Source organism: Corvus kubaryi, unplaced genomic scaffold, assembly GCF_017639235.1.
Source record: "Corvus kubaryi isolate FWS band 111438036 unplaced genomic scaffold, C.kubaryi_AGA036_p1.0 37385, whole genome shotgun sequence".
In the NCBI taxonomy this organism is placed as follows: domain Eukaryota; kingdom Metazoa; phylum Chordata; class Aves; order Passeriformes; family Corvidae; genus Corvus; species Corvus kubaryi.
Genome location: NW_024581127.1, coordinates 32137461 through 32152552, shown reverse-complemented (window position 1 = coordinate 32152552; position 15092 = coordinate 32137461). Strand labels below are relative to the sequence as shown.

The 15092-nt window shown below is 41.6% G+C and overlaps 1 protein-coding gene across 6 annotated transcripts in view; it reads left to right on the top strand.

Moving 5' to 3' along the window:
• COL22A1 (collagen type XXII alpha 1 chain) overlaps window positions 1-15092 on the top strand; it is a 221579-nt gene that overhangs the window by 67119 nt on the left and 139368 nt on the right. The window lies entirely within an intron of this gene.

Sequence of the window (15092 nt, the reverse complement as noted above, 5' to 3'; positions counted from 1 at the left end):
TCCTTTTATGTTCAAATTCCACTTCCCTGCTAGGAAAGAAGCCAATATTCAGCCTGTTAATGTAAAAGATTGTCTCAGAATGTCTCAGATCTGTATGTTAGTTCAGGTTGGAAGGGTCCTATGGAAATCATCTAGTCTAACCTCCCACTCAAAATAGGGTCTCCTTTGAAACTGGGCCCATTTTAAAGTTAGATCAGATGTCTCAGGACCTTGTATAATTGAGTTTTCACTATCTCCAAAGATGGATACTTCACAGATCCTCTGGGCAACTGTTCCAGTTTGGTCAGAATCACAGTGATTTTTTAAAATTTTTTTTACTATATTAGGGAATTCCCTAAGCAGAAATTAATTTTTTTGCACCATCTGGTCAGGCTGATCATTCAGGGCTGGTCATTTATTTGACCTAAGATATCTCTGCTCACTACAAACATTCACCATACCATTTGGTGTCTTAACAACAGATTAGTTACAGTATTTAATTAAAAGTGACAACTCCAGTCCCTCACCAACAATACAGAGGATTTGCAGAAGGCTCCTGATTGCTCCAATATGGTGAGAAAATTATTTATTTCACATCTTGTTCATGGTGATTAGGAAAATGTGTGCCTCTTCCCTGGAAGAAATGGAACAGATAGTCTGGGTCTGCTATGGATTATTGTGCTGCTGGAGATGGATCATGTAAGATTAAAGTGCTGTTCCACTTCTTATGTGCTCCTTACTTAATTCATAGCATTTTCTGAAGACTCTGGGCTCCTGGGTCTGATTCCAACAGAAAAACATTGTCTTCTTCCAGCTAAACTGGAAAACTTGGTCCACTGTGCTGTGCTTCCCATTCCAAGAGGATGTGTTGTGCTGAAAGGCTTTTGTGTTTTACTGCAAATGGGACTGCACTTCAGCTTTGAGGCACAGCCTGTGTCCTGCTCTCTCAGACCTGTGAGGGAGGTTCAGCTCTGGGAGGTCTGTGAGTGACAGCACTGAGGGGGAGGCTGTTCCTCTGCCACCCAGGTCCTCATATGTACAAGGCTTTTAAGGTAACACCTGTGCCTTGTGCTCCAGTTGGAACCAGAATTGATCCTTGCCCAACAGGCTCCTGACACTGAACTTTGTAGCTGTATCTTGCACAAACTTGTTTCTCAATGGACACTAAGTGCAGTCTCATAGAGTAGAAGTTGCAGTAAATCTCGTTTTGGAGACAAAGAAAACAGTATTTAAAAGCTCTTAGATTTAACACCTTTTCCTCTCTCAGAGAAGGACAAGACATCAGAACTGAAGGTCAGACGGGAAAAAGTCTTCCTGTGAATGTTTTTAAAATTTTTTTTTGTCTTATATTCAACAGCAGAAGGCACAGACAATTGTTTCACACAAGGCATCACCAGGTCCAGCCCTTTCTTGTCTACCCTACCTGCATACGAGTTATAGCATGACTTGCTACATTTAGTTCTGTGCCTGCATTTAAGTGGATGTGAATTGAGTCAGTCTGTATCAGCAGAAGTAAAAATAAAAGCTAAACCATAAAACCAGCCATAAAAGGAGGAACTCTGTGAGATGAAGGGAAACAATGGTGTGGATGAGATGGAAGATTCATAGATTTTGTTAAGTCAGAGGCTGAAGAGTGGGTAGTGAGGGTTGCTCCATGCAGAATGAAATTACTGCATCAAAAAACCACATTGTGATCTGGAGAAGAGCCAATGCTCTAAACTGATACTTTCCTTTTAAAACACAGTTTGTTTTTTTTATTATTTAGATAAACAGCAGTAAGTAAATCTCATCTATCTGGACTTCAGCAAGCATTTGTTGAGCACTGCATTGAAAGTCACTGCTAAAGTGAAAAAGGGTAGAGATTAATAAACGTAAATTGAGCCAGAAACTGCCTGGCAGGGTGACAATTACGAAATTTCTAGGAAAGGGAGTAACAAGTCAGACTGTAGGCAGTGATTAAGCCCATCAGGGTCTACTTCTAGGTCTAATCTCCCCTGTGAGTTTCCACTCTATAGACTGGGATCAAAATATCCTTGAAGGAGGAACTGGTTGGCTCCAAAACACAGGGATTTTTTTCCAACTAACTTGGGACTATTAGTTTAAAAGGCCTGTTTTGGTAGGTATGGATCAATATCAGGACTATAAACTATAAACTCCTCCTATGGGAACTGGTGGTGTTTTAGTCAGCAGATGTTTGTACGTCACAGTCCTGTAGAGCTGGGGAAAATGCAAAGGTCATTGCTGGACAAGGTAGAGAAGGGAAGAATTCCTGAGACTGGAAAGGGCTTTTGGCTACTGCTCATCTAGAAAAGCGTGCTCAGACCTCCTTAGCTCAGGAACAATGGATTCAGCCTTGAGGAGCTATTAGAGTGTTCAGGAGACAGAGGCGATTAAAAACGTGGGCTTGGTTAATCTTGCAGGGTGCAGGTGGAAAGGGGAGATAATACTGCTCTCTGTTAATAGATCAGGAGAACAGCAGGAGGGAGACAGGGGAACCACTCAAGCTGAAGGACAAAGGCAGCAATAAGAAATGAAATCAGCTGTTTGAGAGATACATTCAAGACATCAGAAGAAGACTTGAAGCTGTCAGAGATATGAAGTGCTGGGACGAGAGGTGAAATAGTACTAATGGAGACAAATAAACAGTGATGGATAGTCATGAGTCCTCTCATAGCAGAGGTTTGTACTCTATGACCCTCTGGTCTCAAAGCATTTAAATAAAAAATCTCCAGCTGTATCATTCAGGAAGGGCTGCTACAGTGAAATAGGGTTTCATGAGCAAGAATAGATTGATATATATATATATAGGCAGCTTTAATACTGAAAAAATTTTGTCAGTGAAGTGAAGCAGCATCTGCTTAACAGTACATAAAACATGAATTCAGAATATAACGCTGAATATGTTGCTGAATGCATTAGAAATCAACAGAGAACTTTGAAAGAAAGCAAGGAATCTACTTAGAATATCACTTTATCCTTCAGGAAGTCTGATATTTTAAACCAATGCTTAATAATGGTTTAAACAAAGTCCTTACAGCATTATTGTGGGTACTATGTTTCGGTTGGGTTTTTTTAAAGAGAAATAAAGACAAGAGGGTTTAACTCATCTGCCCTAAAATATTCAATAAAACCTCCCCTTATCTTACTTAATCTTATACTTAATACCTCTTATTATGCTGAATTGTCATTTTCATTCCATTAGCATTTACCAAAGGATGGAAAACCAGGCAGGGAAACCCATTGGTAATATTTTGCATCATGAAGATGTGCCCTTTGTGTATTTTTAGGAGCTATAATACTGCATCAAAGCTACACTTGAATGTTATTTAAAATGAAATATACTTCTTGAGGTTTTAAGACTTTACATTCGAATTATTTGCATTTTAAACTAGACCTGCTGGGCATGGGATTTGGTTGCAGAAATCTGGATGATCGCTAGAATTAAGAATGAGCTGAGCTCTAGTCCTGAACATTACTAGAGGACATAAAACTCCTCAACAGATACTCGCTGCTGCTTTCAGGGGACTCTGCCACAGAAGTAAAGAAAGGCCTGAAGTGATTTCCACAGGGTGGAAAATAAACCCTGGGGAGGGACAATTACAACCACTACATGGGATTAAACATCCCACACTGGATGGTGTTAATAGGGCAAGGGAGGAACATGAAAGCCCTGACTTCAACTCCTGAGTAGTCGCACAGGCTGTGTGTGTGAACAAGAGCAGAAACTGCATTATGGGTTGTACCACAGACTGACCTCAGCCTCCAACTCTCTTCCCTGTCTCTGAAACCTCCATGTGCAAATGACCAAAATTCCAACACATTTACGACCTGCGTGTTTTTCTGTGACTCTCTAAAGGGTGTTTGGGCATTTTACAATGAAGGCACTGGTTGTAAAACTAGTCCCCTACAATTACAGACTGCAGTGGCTGTGTTTAGCTGTCAGTGTGTCTCCAGTTCCTGTGGTTTGCAGCACATGGGTTCACATTCCAGAGGTGCCAGTGACTCACTAGCTAATTACAATATCCCTGGGACTATTTATATGTGCCCACTAAAGCATGTGGTAGTATGAGAAAATTGGAGTGTCCAGGCTGCTGAACCTGCGGAACGAGCGCATTCGACCGACATCCTCCTGGGGAAAAAAATGTATTTGTGGTGCCTGTGTGACAGGCATTGTGCCCTCCCTTTGCACGTGGCAGTCTCCTTGGGAAGCCCCCGAGAGGCCAGTGAATAGTCCACGAACAGCTGATATTTGTGAGGGATCGCTGCCTTGGGTCAGTGGATGCGCAGTCACAGTGGTCGCCAGCAGAGACTGCACACGTGCAGTGCTGGTGGAGCTGGCTGTTCGTGCAGACAGCACCACTCTCCTCTCCATCCTCAGGGTTATGCTCATACAGGCAGGACTGGAAGCAGCTGTGACGTTTGTGAGAGATGGGGCAGAAGGACGCAGCCTTGCTGTGCCATGGCACAGTCACTTTTGTGTTTTTCAGTGACCCATCACTAGGCAGTGCTAATGGGATAGGGCTCAAGACTTCTTATTTCCTCCTCCCCCTGCATTTTCTCTAGGAAGTCTCCCAGATAATGTGAAACTGGGCTGAGCTGAATTTGAAACTGAGTTCTGACATACAGACATCTGGTGATAGCTTCTGTAAGTCCTGAGAAGCAAATAGGGAAAGGAACAGCTGACCTGTACCTGTAGTCACAGGAGCTATGTGAGTCTCCTGTGAGCTGGAGAAAATGTCTGGACTTGTGTTGTGAGGTGGATTTGTCCTCTGGGCTGGTGGATGTGATACCTGCAGTAAAGGTGATACTGTGGAGGTCCTGTTAGCTCATTTTTTAGGAGTCTATACTAAAGTCTTATGAAGAGAATCTGAGGGAACTGGGGGTGCTTAGCCTGGAGAAAAAGAGGCTAGAAGGGACCTTATTGCTCTCCACAACTCCTTGGGAGGAGGGTGTAGTGAGGTGGGGGTCAGTCTCTCATGCCAGGTAACAAGTGACCAGAGGAAATGGCCTCAAGTTGTGCCAGGGGACGTTTTGTTTGGATATAAGGGAAAATATCTCCACTGATTAGATGGTCAAGCATTGAAACAGGCTGACCAGGGAACTGGTGGAATCATGATCCCTGGAAGGCTTTAAAGCCATGTAGATGTGGCACATGGGGACATGGCCTGGTGATAAACCTGGCAGTGTTAGGTTAATGGTTGGACTCAGTGATCTTAGAGATCTTTTCAACCTTAATAATTCTGTGATTCTACCATTCTACTGTGCAATAGTTAACACTATAGCCTAGATCACTGCACTTAAAAAGTCTTTGAAGTTTTTCAGAGGTTGACAAATGGTTCACTTGTGTTCAAAGGCATTTTAATATTCAGTAACTCTAAAAAAACCCAAAAAAAACAGGTCAAGCAGGCAAATAATTACAAAAAAAAATCATCTGTGACTTCTAAGCACAGCCAATGCAGTCCTGTGGGCTGGCTCTAACCTGTGCATGCCCAGTGTCCAGACCTGCCAGTCATCCAACATGGGCACCCTGGTTTCTTTAGGGGTTGTGTGACAAGGAATTTCCCTTCTACAGAAACTAAAAAATTGCTGAGTTTAAATGTACAGTCACCCTAACAGGGAGCAGGGAGTCACCAAAGTGTGCATTGGTGAGTGAGCCTGGAAATACTAGAACATCCTCTAAAGTGTGCACAGCCAGGCTGACACCAACAGAGCTGGGGTGAGTTCTTTGAATTAGAAAAAAACGTTTTAAATGATTTTTTTTTTCTTAACATGGTCAGAGACGTAGCTGATCCAAAGCCATGGATCTCAGTGGACTCTTGACAGAGCAAATGACCTGACAACATCAGGTCTGTGCTGGAGCAGGCAGCATGGCTGAGCTTCTCAAAAACATCAGGAAATACGCAGAATGAACACTGAATTTACTTTAAAATGTGCTTCTGCAGGAAATAAACTGGTAACAGCTGAGCAGTCCCTGTGAAAGACTTTCCCTGGTCTGAATCCCCACAATGACGAATTCTGACATCTGCATTCACATAAAAGTTTTAACAAAGGTTAATCATACACATGAAAGTGCATGTGAATTATTCAGATCTACCTGCACATTAAACAAAATAAAAATAAATCTGTCCCTAAACCGTTTTTTTTTTCCTTTGACTAGTAGTATTTTCTTTCTCCCAGAAGTTAAACAATCCAGGTCTTTTTCTTACTCCAGTGCATTTGAGATTGATGAAAAGGAAATAAATTCAATTTTGCCTGTTCATACCCAAGAAGCAACCAATCCTTTGGCTATAAAAAGACTAATAGGTTGTCTACCTGTGATATACTTTCAGTTATTTCTCAGTCCAAATATTCTAGATTAATTCTCCTTCAGAAACCAGCCCATGGATTTTTCATCAGTGCAAGCTTTCTGGTTATTGTGGACACATGAGGAGAAGAAGGCATAAATAGAATCTTAATAAACTACTCCAAATTCTTGGAGTTAAATTAGTCTGTCTGATAAGAATTCTCTGTGATGACAGCTGTGGCCAGGTTTTGGGGTAGTGGTAGGTCTAATCTGTTTTGTACTGGTCACCTGGCATAAGCAACCATGACAGTCTCTTAAAGAGTAGTAGTCCCTACCTGCTTTCATATTAGGCCTTGTTCATCACACCTAAAATTACTGGGAATATTTTAATATTCATAAATAGCTTATTGGTCGAGTTTTCCTATAGCCCAGACAGCATTACAAGGAGAATCTAGCAGGTCTTAGTAAGATGTTTTTCCTTAAATATATTTTCCTACCTTAAAAATAATACTTCTTGCTTGTACAGAGGTCCTCCCCTCCCCACTGCTTTCCCAAGGGATGATTTTGAGGATGTGCCACTTGATGGTTTTCTGGAGGAACACAGAGCACCTTGACACCCGAGGAACTCAAAAGAGGCCTTCAAAATAGAGGAACTAATTAAAACCAGAACCTAATACAAATAGTCCCAGGAAAATTCATCTGGTTCAAGGCTATCTGGCACACAAAGGACATCAAAGGAGTAATGAACTCCTGTTTAATCTTGTAAATCACTAGAGCAGGAAAGGAGCTGAAAGAGGGTCTATGGCAGCAAGCCGAGTGTCCATCACTGAGAAAATGGAGATGACTTCAACACAAGAAAAGCCTTCAGTAATGAGGCAAAGAGTTCAGTGTCAAAACCAGCTTTCAGTCTTGTTCAATATGCCGCTTGCAACTGTTTGAAAACTGAGAGGCAAAAGGGTAAGAGAGAAGCAGGGTACTGATGTAGATAAACAGAACCATGCATCACATAAAGTGGTGTGTTATTAACATGGGATCAGGTGTTGAAAGGTGCTGCCTCAGAGGCAGCTGCTGTATACATTAATTTATTTCCTGTTTTTACAGCAGGCTGGGGGTTAGATTACAACAGCCTTTACACAAGGTGGGGTAGCTAGAATTGTGTATTCACTTACTTGCTTCTGTTTTTTAATTGTCTCTCATACTGCATCTTTGGCCTAATTTTCTTATTGGTTTATGTTCATTTTATCTTTCCTGAAGTGTTATTTTTTCTTTCCTGTGTAAAGATACCAAGTGCTGTATTTTTCTCCTCTGTTTTGGCTGAAACTTTAGACTGATGTTTCTGAAACAGTGGCCCCATATTTCAGTCCAGTGACTGCCTGCTCACCTGCCTCACTGCCTCTGGAAGATTGCTCCTTTTTGAAGTATTACTCCATTATATACCTCAAGTAAGGTTTCTGCTCCTCATAATCCCAAATGTGGATTGGTGCTCGAGCTGAGGTCAAACTCCTTTTTGTGGTCTGCATGGGACTCTTGGGACTTGTTCCTTTCCTGGGGCCAAGGAAAAGTAGAAATTGTGTCTTCCAGTGCTGTGATGCAGAAGCAAACCAGGATCAGTAAACCAACAGCCTGAGTGGTGGCATCATGTACCGGGGTAAATCTGATATATAAATTTTTTTAAATTGAGACCATCTAAAATGTGCTCTAAGCCAAATTATTGAGTATGACCTAGAAGGTAGCAGGCTTGCTGGAAGATACCTTCTTCATGCTGGTGTAAGACCTGTTCCACCTGCTTCAGCATTAGGTTAAGCTCTAGCTGCTCTCCCTGCTGGAATCTGGGGATCTGGTGAGAAGAAAGTTGGGTCAGCATGAAGTGTTGCTTGAATCCCAGCTGGAACATCAGTGGAAACAAAGGTTAATAGCAAGAACCTCTTTAGAGCACTCTTGAGGCCCTTAATCTATAGACTCTGGAAAGCTTTATAGTTCCAAAATTCCCTTGCAAGCTTCTTGTAAAATTTAGCTAACAAATTTTTTTAATGACCTGTTCAACCCATTTAGTTGTCATTACAGTGCTTCATGCAGGGCATGTGGGCAGCCAATAAATCTCTGGTTTGTTCCTCCAGAGGTGCAGTCCTTAATGCTTTGGGGGTAAGTCAGGGAACCACTGCTGACTGATGATGCTGAATCAAACTGCTGGGAGAGCTGAATGGGGGTTGAATTACCCATGCAAAAATGAGCTGTTCCTTTTTCCATTTTTGCTGAAGAGGTGGAATACAGAGAAATAAACAGGGCAAGAAGACAGAACTCATATCCTTTGTTAGTCTTTGGAAATAATTTCTTCTGACAGCCAGAAATAGTTGGGGAAAAAAAATTATTCCAGAGAACTACTTTCTTTCAAACCCCTTTATACAACCATTTGCAATGCCACAGGTCTAAAGAGTGTGAGCTGCAAGACTCATGCACCTGCACTTGTGCAAGGTGTTTGACACAAGCATGACATGCTTGTCTCTAAATTGGAGAGACATGGATTGGACAGAGGGACCACTCAGATAAAGCGCTGGATGGGTTGGCATTCAAACTGTTGTGGTCAATGGCTCAATGTCTGAGTGGAAACCAGCGATGACTGGTATCCCTTGGGGTTGGTATTGGGGCTGACACTGTTTGACATTTTTTTGGTGACATGGGCAGTGGGATTGAGGCACCCTCATCAAGTTTGCTGAGCACACCAAGCTGTGAGTGCAGTCACACCCTGGAATAAGGGGATCCAGAGGGAACTGGACAGGCTGGAGAGGTGGGGCTGAACCTTATGAAGTTCAGCAAGGCCAAGTATGAGGTCCTACACGTGAGTCAGAGAATGTATTGATCGCAGCCCTGAGGAGAAGGACTGGAGGGTGCTGGTGGATGAGAAGCTCAACATGTCTCAGCCATGTGCACTTGCAGCCCGAAAAGCCAGTCATGTCCTGGGCTGCATCCAAAGCCGCATGGAGAGCAGGAGGGGATTGTGCTCCTATATTCTGTCCTCATGAGACCCCATCTGAAGTGCTGCTCTGGGATACCCATCATAAGAAGGATGTGGAGCTGTGGGAGGAAGTCCACAGGAGGCCAGAAATATGCTCAGAGGGCTGGAGAACCTCTGCTTTGAAGACAGGCTGAGAGATCTGGGGATGCTCAGCCAGGAGAAGAGAGGGGGCCAAGGACACCTTCTTGCAACCTTCAATACTTAAAGGGGGCCGACAAGAAAGCTGGAGAGAGACATTTTAAAAATGCATGTGGTGATTGGACAAGGGAAATGGCTTCAAACAGAAAGAGTGTAGGTTTAGATTAGATGTGGCAGAAAATCCTTGGAGATGGAGATTTAAAATTATGCCTAAAATCTGATACTCTCTCAGCTCTTGACAGGGTTTCCTTTCCTGTAGAGGAAGAAATGTCAGGAACAGCAAAAATACTGTAGCAGATGATGGCTACTATGACAATAGCATGCTGAATAAAGTCAGTGGCTCCCCTTTGGGATTTGGACACTTTTGCTTCTATCCCAGCCCTGAACTGAGACACAAATAGCCGCTTTCAACACAGAGCACTGTGGAAGACAAGGATGCTGAATGTTTAGATACAGGAGGAAAAAAATAACTCTCGTCTATACTCTGCCTTCACATAACTAATTTGCCAGATCTATCTCATTGAATTCACCATGTAACCTTATCTTATGACATGATAGCATGTTTTTTTTTTTCTCTTTTTTTTTAGAGTCTATATTAGCACAGAAAATAACTAAGGTAACAAAAACTAGGGCTCTTTACAGTGGCAATAACCTTGCAGGCCATGCTGGAAGAATTAAAAGGGACACTGAGGGCATACAGGCTCTTCCTTGTGGTCACAAGCAATCCGTGAAAACTTAACTTTCAAGAGTGCAGAAATGTTAGACAAGATCATGTATTTTCTGGAAGACTCCCAGGTGCTACTGTTTTTCATAGGAATTTATACACTGCTCTGGTGTACAATAAAGTTTAGTGTCGTTGACTATCCTCCAGTAAAAGTAACGTGTGCAATTTTATCACAGGCTGCACAGATTGCTGTTTTCAGAAGTGTCAGTGAACCAGCAGGTGATGACAACCTCCCTGATCTTGGCTACTGGTGATATTTCATCAGTGCATTGGCAAGGCTGATAATTCAGCTGGGAGGCTGAGCAAAACCAGAGTCAGGAGCATTTACTGCAAAACCTGCTTTGTTTGATATTAGTGCTCATGGCTGGCAATCCACTGTAGTAAATATATCCCAGACTCCACACTTGAGGCTGTTATGTCCAGTGCCTTTCCTGATTCCTTTCTCAACCACTTTCCACATTCCTCTCCAGGTTGTTTTCTCACCAAAAACTTTCACAATTAGAAGTATCCCACTTTTTCCCCCTGTGAGTGTTATCTTGGGATCCTTGGGAACACAAAGCAAGAGACTCTTTTCAGAATCTTCTTTGGGAAAAATAAGAAGTCAGTGATTCTGTGCTGCTTTGAGAAGCCTTTCCAAATGTACACACTGCTGTGTTTTGTGGCTATTAAATATTACATTTTTTACTCTCTTTTTCTGGCTTTGGATGCTGTTTTTATTTTGTGGCGTTTTTGCCCCTGAAGACAGAACAATCAGGAAAATCTCAACATACACATGAGCTTCCACCATGCTGCCCATATCAGATCCTTAATGGAGCCAGGCAGAAATCCAGCTCATATTCAGGGCAACCAACCGTGGCCCCTTTAGTCAAGTCTTCAGATAATTATCTTAAAATAAAGGTTGTAGGATCATGGGATGAATACAGAGTTGTCGGATCATGCTTTGGCCATGCTTTAAGGTGCTGGGTGCAGTGTGGACATTGGTCCTGTAAAAGAGATTCTGGCTGCACATTACAGTTAGATGATGTATAAATTGTCCAGTGCCAAGTTTTGTCATCTTCCCCCTGCAACAGAAAGATCTGGGTGTGTTTTCTGATTCTGGAAAACAGGCTGCTTCCTGTAAGGGGGTTATAACTCTTACGTAGTGACACATTCAGCTGATTTGATCAGCAGAGCAGTGCATAAGAAATTACTTTTCAAGCCAAGTATACTGTTACAAATCTGAGCTTCTCTTTCAGCTCTCTATTTTAATTTTAATATGGACTAGGGTCTGTTGCTTTTCAGGAGATGTAATCATGTTAGAGGGTTTCAGTGGCCCCATATTGTTTTAGAAGCTCTAATGAAGTAAGAGGCTTAAGATCAAAGCGCATCTTACTAAATGCCATGTTTATGGCATTACTGATTAAGCAGTTCATGAGCCAATTGGGAAACCACACCTGACCTGTAACACAAAAAGCCACCTTTTAAATCAAAGCAGCTGAGAACAAGAAAATCCTACCTTTTCACCCTGTGCTTGAGCATGGTACAATAGGTAACAGCAACTTTGTCCTTGCTAATTTAGGCAGGTCTGTTCTTCCCCATTCACTTGTAGAGATGGCTGGGAAGTTTGGGAAGTGGCATCTCACTCTCCATATGCCACTGACAATATGGTGCCTCCTTGGTGGTGGGAAAACCAATGAACAGACTGTAGTTCTGCTGTAACTCCAGCACAGAAATGCTGTGTGACACATTTAACTGTTTGGGAAAAGATCTCATTGAGGAGTTTGTCCACTGTTAGTGGACAAACACTGCTAGGTGAAATGTCCTGGTCAGGTGGTACAGAAATGATCACAGCATTGCTTATTTTTTTACATTAATATTGTTGTTCAGGATTAAAAAGTCAAAACTGAAGGCTTCATGCTGTCTCCCTCACAATACCTGCTCCATTCCTGAAGTCAAGGGAACATAATCTATGCAAAATTCTTCCAGGCACATGAAGTAAACAAAATTATAGTAATAATAGTAGCAATTTAGTACTAACAGTAGTAATACTACTAGTAGTGGTAGTGGTAATAGTAATGGTAATAATATATTTGCTTGTCCTTCAGCTGAAACAGTCTTAGAGGTTCAATTAATTCATAAATTCATTTTTAGGTTTGCCTAGGTGTTTTCTTTCCAGTTCCACTTGAGTAATCTGCCTTTACTACTTTCTCAGCTGACATAACAATATTTTGGGTTTGTTTGTTCTTCAGAAGTGATTTTGAAAATCATAGCTGGTTAATCCAGCTGAATTTAAAAATCTGCAACCTTTACTCAATCCTGATGGCAAATGAGGAAATGTGAATATAAATTATGTGTGATTTGTTAACAGTTTTGTCCTCTTTACCTCTGCTTTACTCACTGCACAAAATGGATAGCATTCCTGATAAGCAGAATACATCTCAGACAACTTCAGTACTCTGAAAATTCCCATCTGTACGAACTCCCTCTCCTCTGAATGGAAGGAAGGACTTCCAGGTAGGGGTTCAGCCTGTCTTTAAGATGAGTTGTCTTTAAGATGAATTGTCTTAAAGACCTCTAAATTTCTCTGCTGACTCACAAGGAAACTGAAGAAGCCTGCATCCATCACATGTCTCTTTTTCAGACAGCTAAAATTAGGTGAGATGCATCTCATCCTTGTCAGAGTTCTTAATTTTTTTTAGTGTATGGCCTGATGACAAATCTTCTGTAATTCTATTGAAATCTTTCAGCAAGCAAAGTGCCCCTTACCCTTAAGGGCTTTGGTTGTAAATGGAGTATCCAAGAGTAGAGGTTATCTCACCAGTTGGGCAATATTTCAATTTGACACAGAACAAATCAATAGTGTGGTTAAAATAAAAAACCCTTTGCTTTTGAGTGTGGACTCTGACACAGCTAAGGACTTAACGTTTCCGTGGATCTACATTACATCTTTCAAAAAGCCATCGTCATTCATCAATTAAATAAAAATAGAGAAAGAAATTTTTGATTTGCCAATCCATAATCTGAATAAAAGAAAAAAATGCCATTGTTATTTACTTTTGTGCTTTATCCAATCCTAAATGTAAATGTGATTATGTTGTGAGAGTGTGACTTATTTTCATTACACCAAGTTCTGTTTGCAAAATAGTTTTGATAACCATGTTTATGTTTCATGGAGTTATTTAGGCATTGAAACTGCATTTTGATGGGAAATTCAGGGAAAAAAAAGAAGATATTGATTGAATCTGACTTTTGTTTCTACTGGAAAAGCATACTACTGCACACAGCTTCACAGTTGCTCATGATGTGAACGTTCATTTGAGTTGTCAGAGAAAATGAGAGCAGCTTTGGGCCTGAGCCCTAACTATGGGAAAACTTAGTAGGGCGTTCTTGTCATTGTACCTTGCACTTGTGCATTTTTAGCAAGGGAGCTTTACAGGACCCATGAGGTGAGCAGGATTTCACAGCTTGAGGCCTCTGGTGACTGGACATAAGGACGTCACTTGGGCAGCATTTCAGCCTTCACCATCCACATCTCCTCTCCTGTGAATGGTTAACAATTTCCCTTCCCAGTCAGTGTGGTCTCTTCCTGCCAGCAACACTCAATTGCTTCCCTCAATTCCTGTAGCTGGTGTGGATGATGGATATGTACTGCGCAGAGGAATGAGCTGTATGGACAAGTCATAGTGTTGTTTGTGACAGCCGGGAGGGAGCTCTCATGTTCTGGTGGGGTCTATTTACCCTGATTTATAGCTGCAATCGTGGCCGATTGCAGTGTGTCAGAGGGTGTATCACTGGAGTTGTGCAGAGGTGATTATGAGGTGCAGCCATGAGGCCCTGGAGCATCTTAACTGCTTTATTTGCCCTCCTGAATGCCCAGTAATAACTGAAAATAGAGTGGACAAAAGGGAAAAGCTGTTGACAGCCAGGAAAGTTACTGTAATACTAAAGGCCTCAACTTGGCACCAGACAGCCATTTCTGTCTTTGCAAACAATTAAGAGTATATTTCCTCAGAAAAAGCAATTTCTTCTGAAAAAGGTCCAGAAAATGATGGAAGCTTTACATTTTATTTGCTGTTTGCTATTTTGATTTGCCTAGGCACTGGCCCATGCAAGTTTTTGCACCTATTTATTCATATAAATGTGAAGAATAATATCATTAGGTTGGTGCCTTTTCATGTTGAAGCTGTTTTCAAGCTCTGCAGTGCCTTTCAGCCTGAAAGGTTCATGAAGACAACTAAGAAACCCAAGAATCTTCAGGCTTAATTTCATCACATAAAAATGTTTATCTATCCTAGAAAACTTTTAAGAGCTCACTAACTGAACAAAGTTGAAAGAACTGCCATAGTTTAAAAGCAACTTATCCAAATAAGCTACACTAATGTCATCAGGTTTGTGTGCTGGAATTACAAAAGCAGGAGTTAATATGTGCAATTGTGCATATGTGAGGGGGAGAAGATGTTGGAATAGGCTGAATAACATTAAAACACATATTCTCTGCTCAGTTGCTCACAACATGCCTTTTACAGTGCCTTCGCCTCTAACTCCACAGAGTGTTTGGTTCTGGGAGTGGCTGATAGTTTGGATTTGCATCCTGTGGAGCCAGTTTGGAGATTAAAGCAGGATGTTTGCATCCACACAGTTTCACACCTCCAGGAACTGAATGCATTCATGGCACCATTGCACCCTTCCTGTCCCTCATGGTTTAGCAGCTGGGACTTCATGTCACAAAACCATGTGTTCATTGTAGCTGGGACCATGTTGATACTGGAGCAGTGTAGACTCACTTGTGTGGTTTAGGATTGAGCTAAAAATAGCTTGTTAGAACAAAGTCAGAGGCTTTAGACAAATGTCTTCCATCAAGATTCATAGCTCTCAATAATGATAAGTTGATTGGACTGAGTTGTATTAAAATGATATGAAAAGTGTATGTAGTCAAGTTTCTTGGACAAGTAGTTTTCAGTAAAGACCTGGACCAC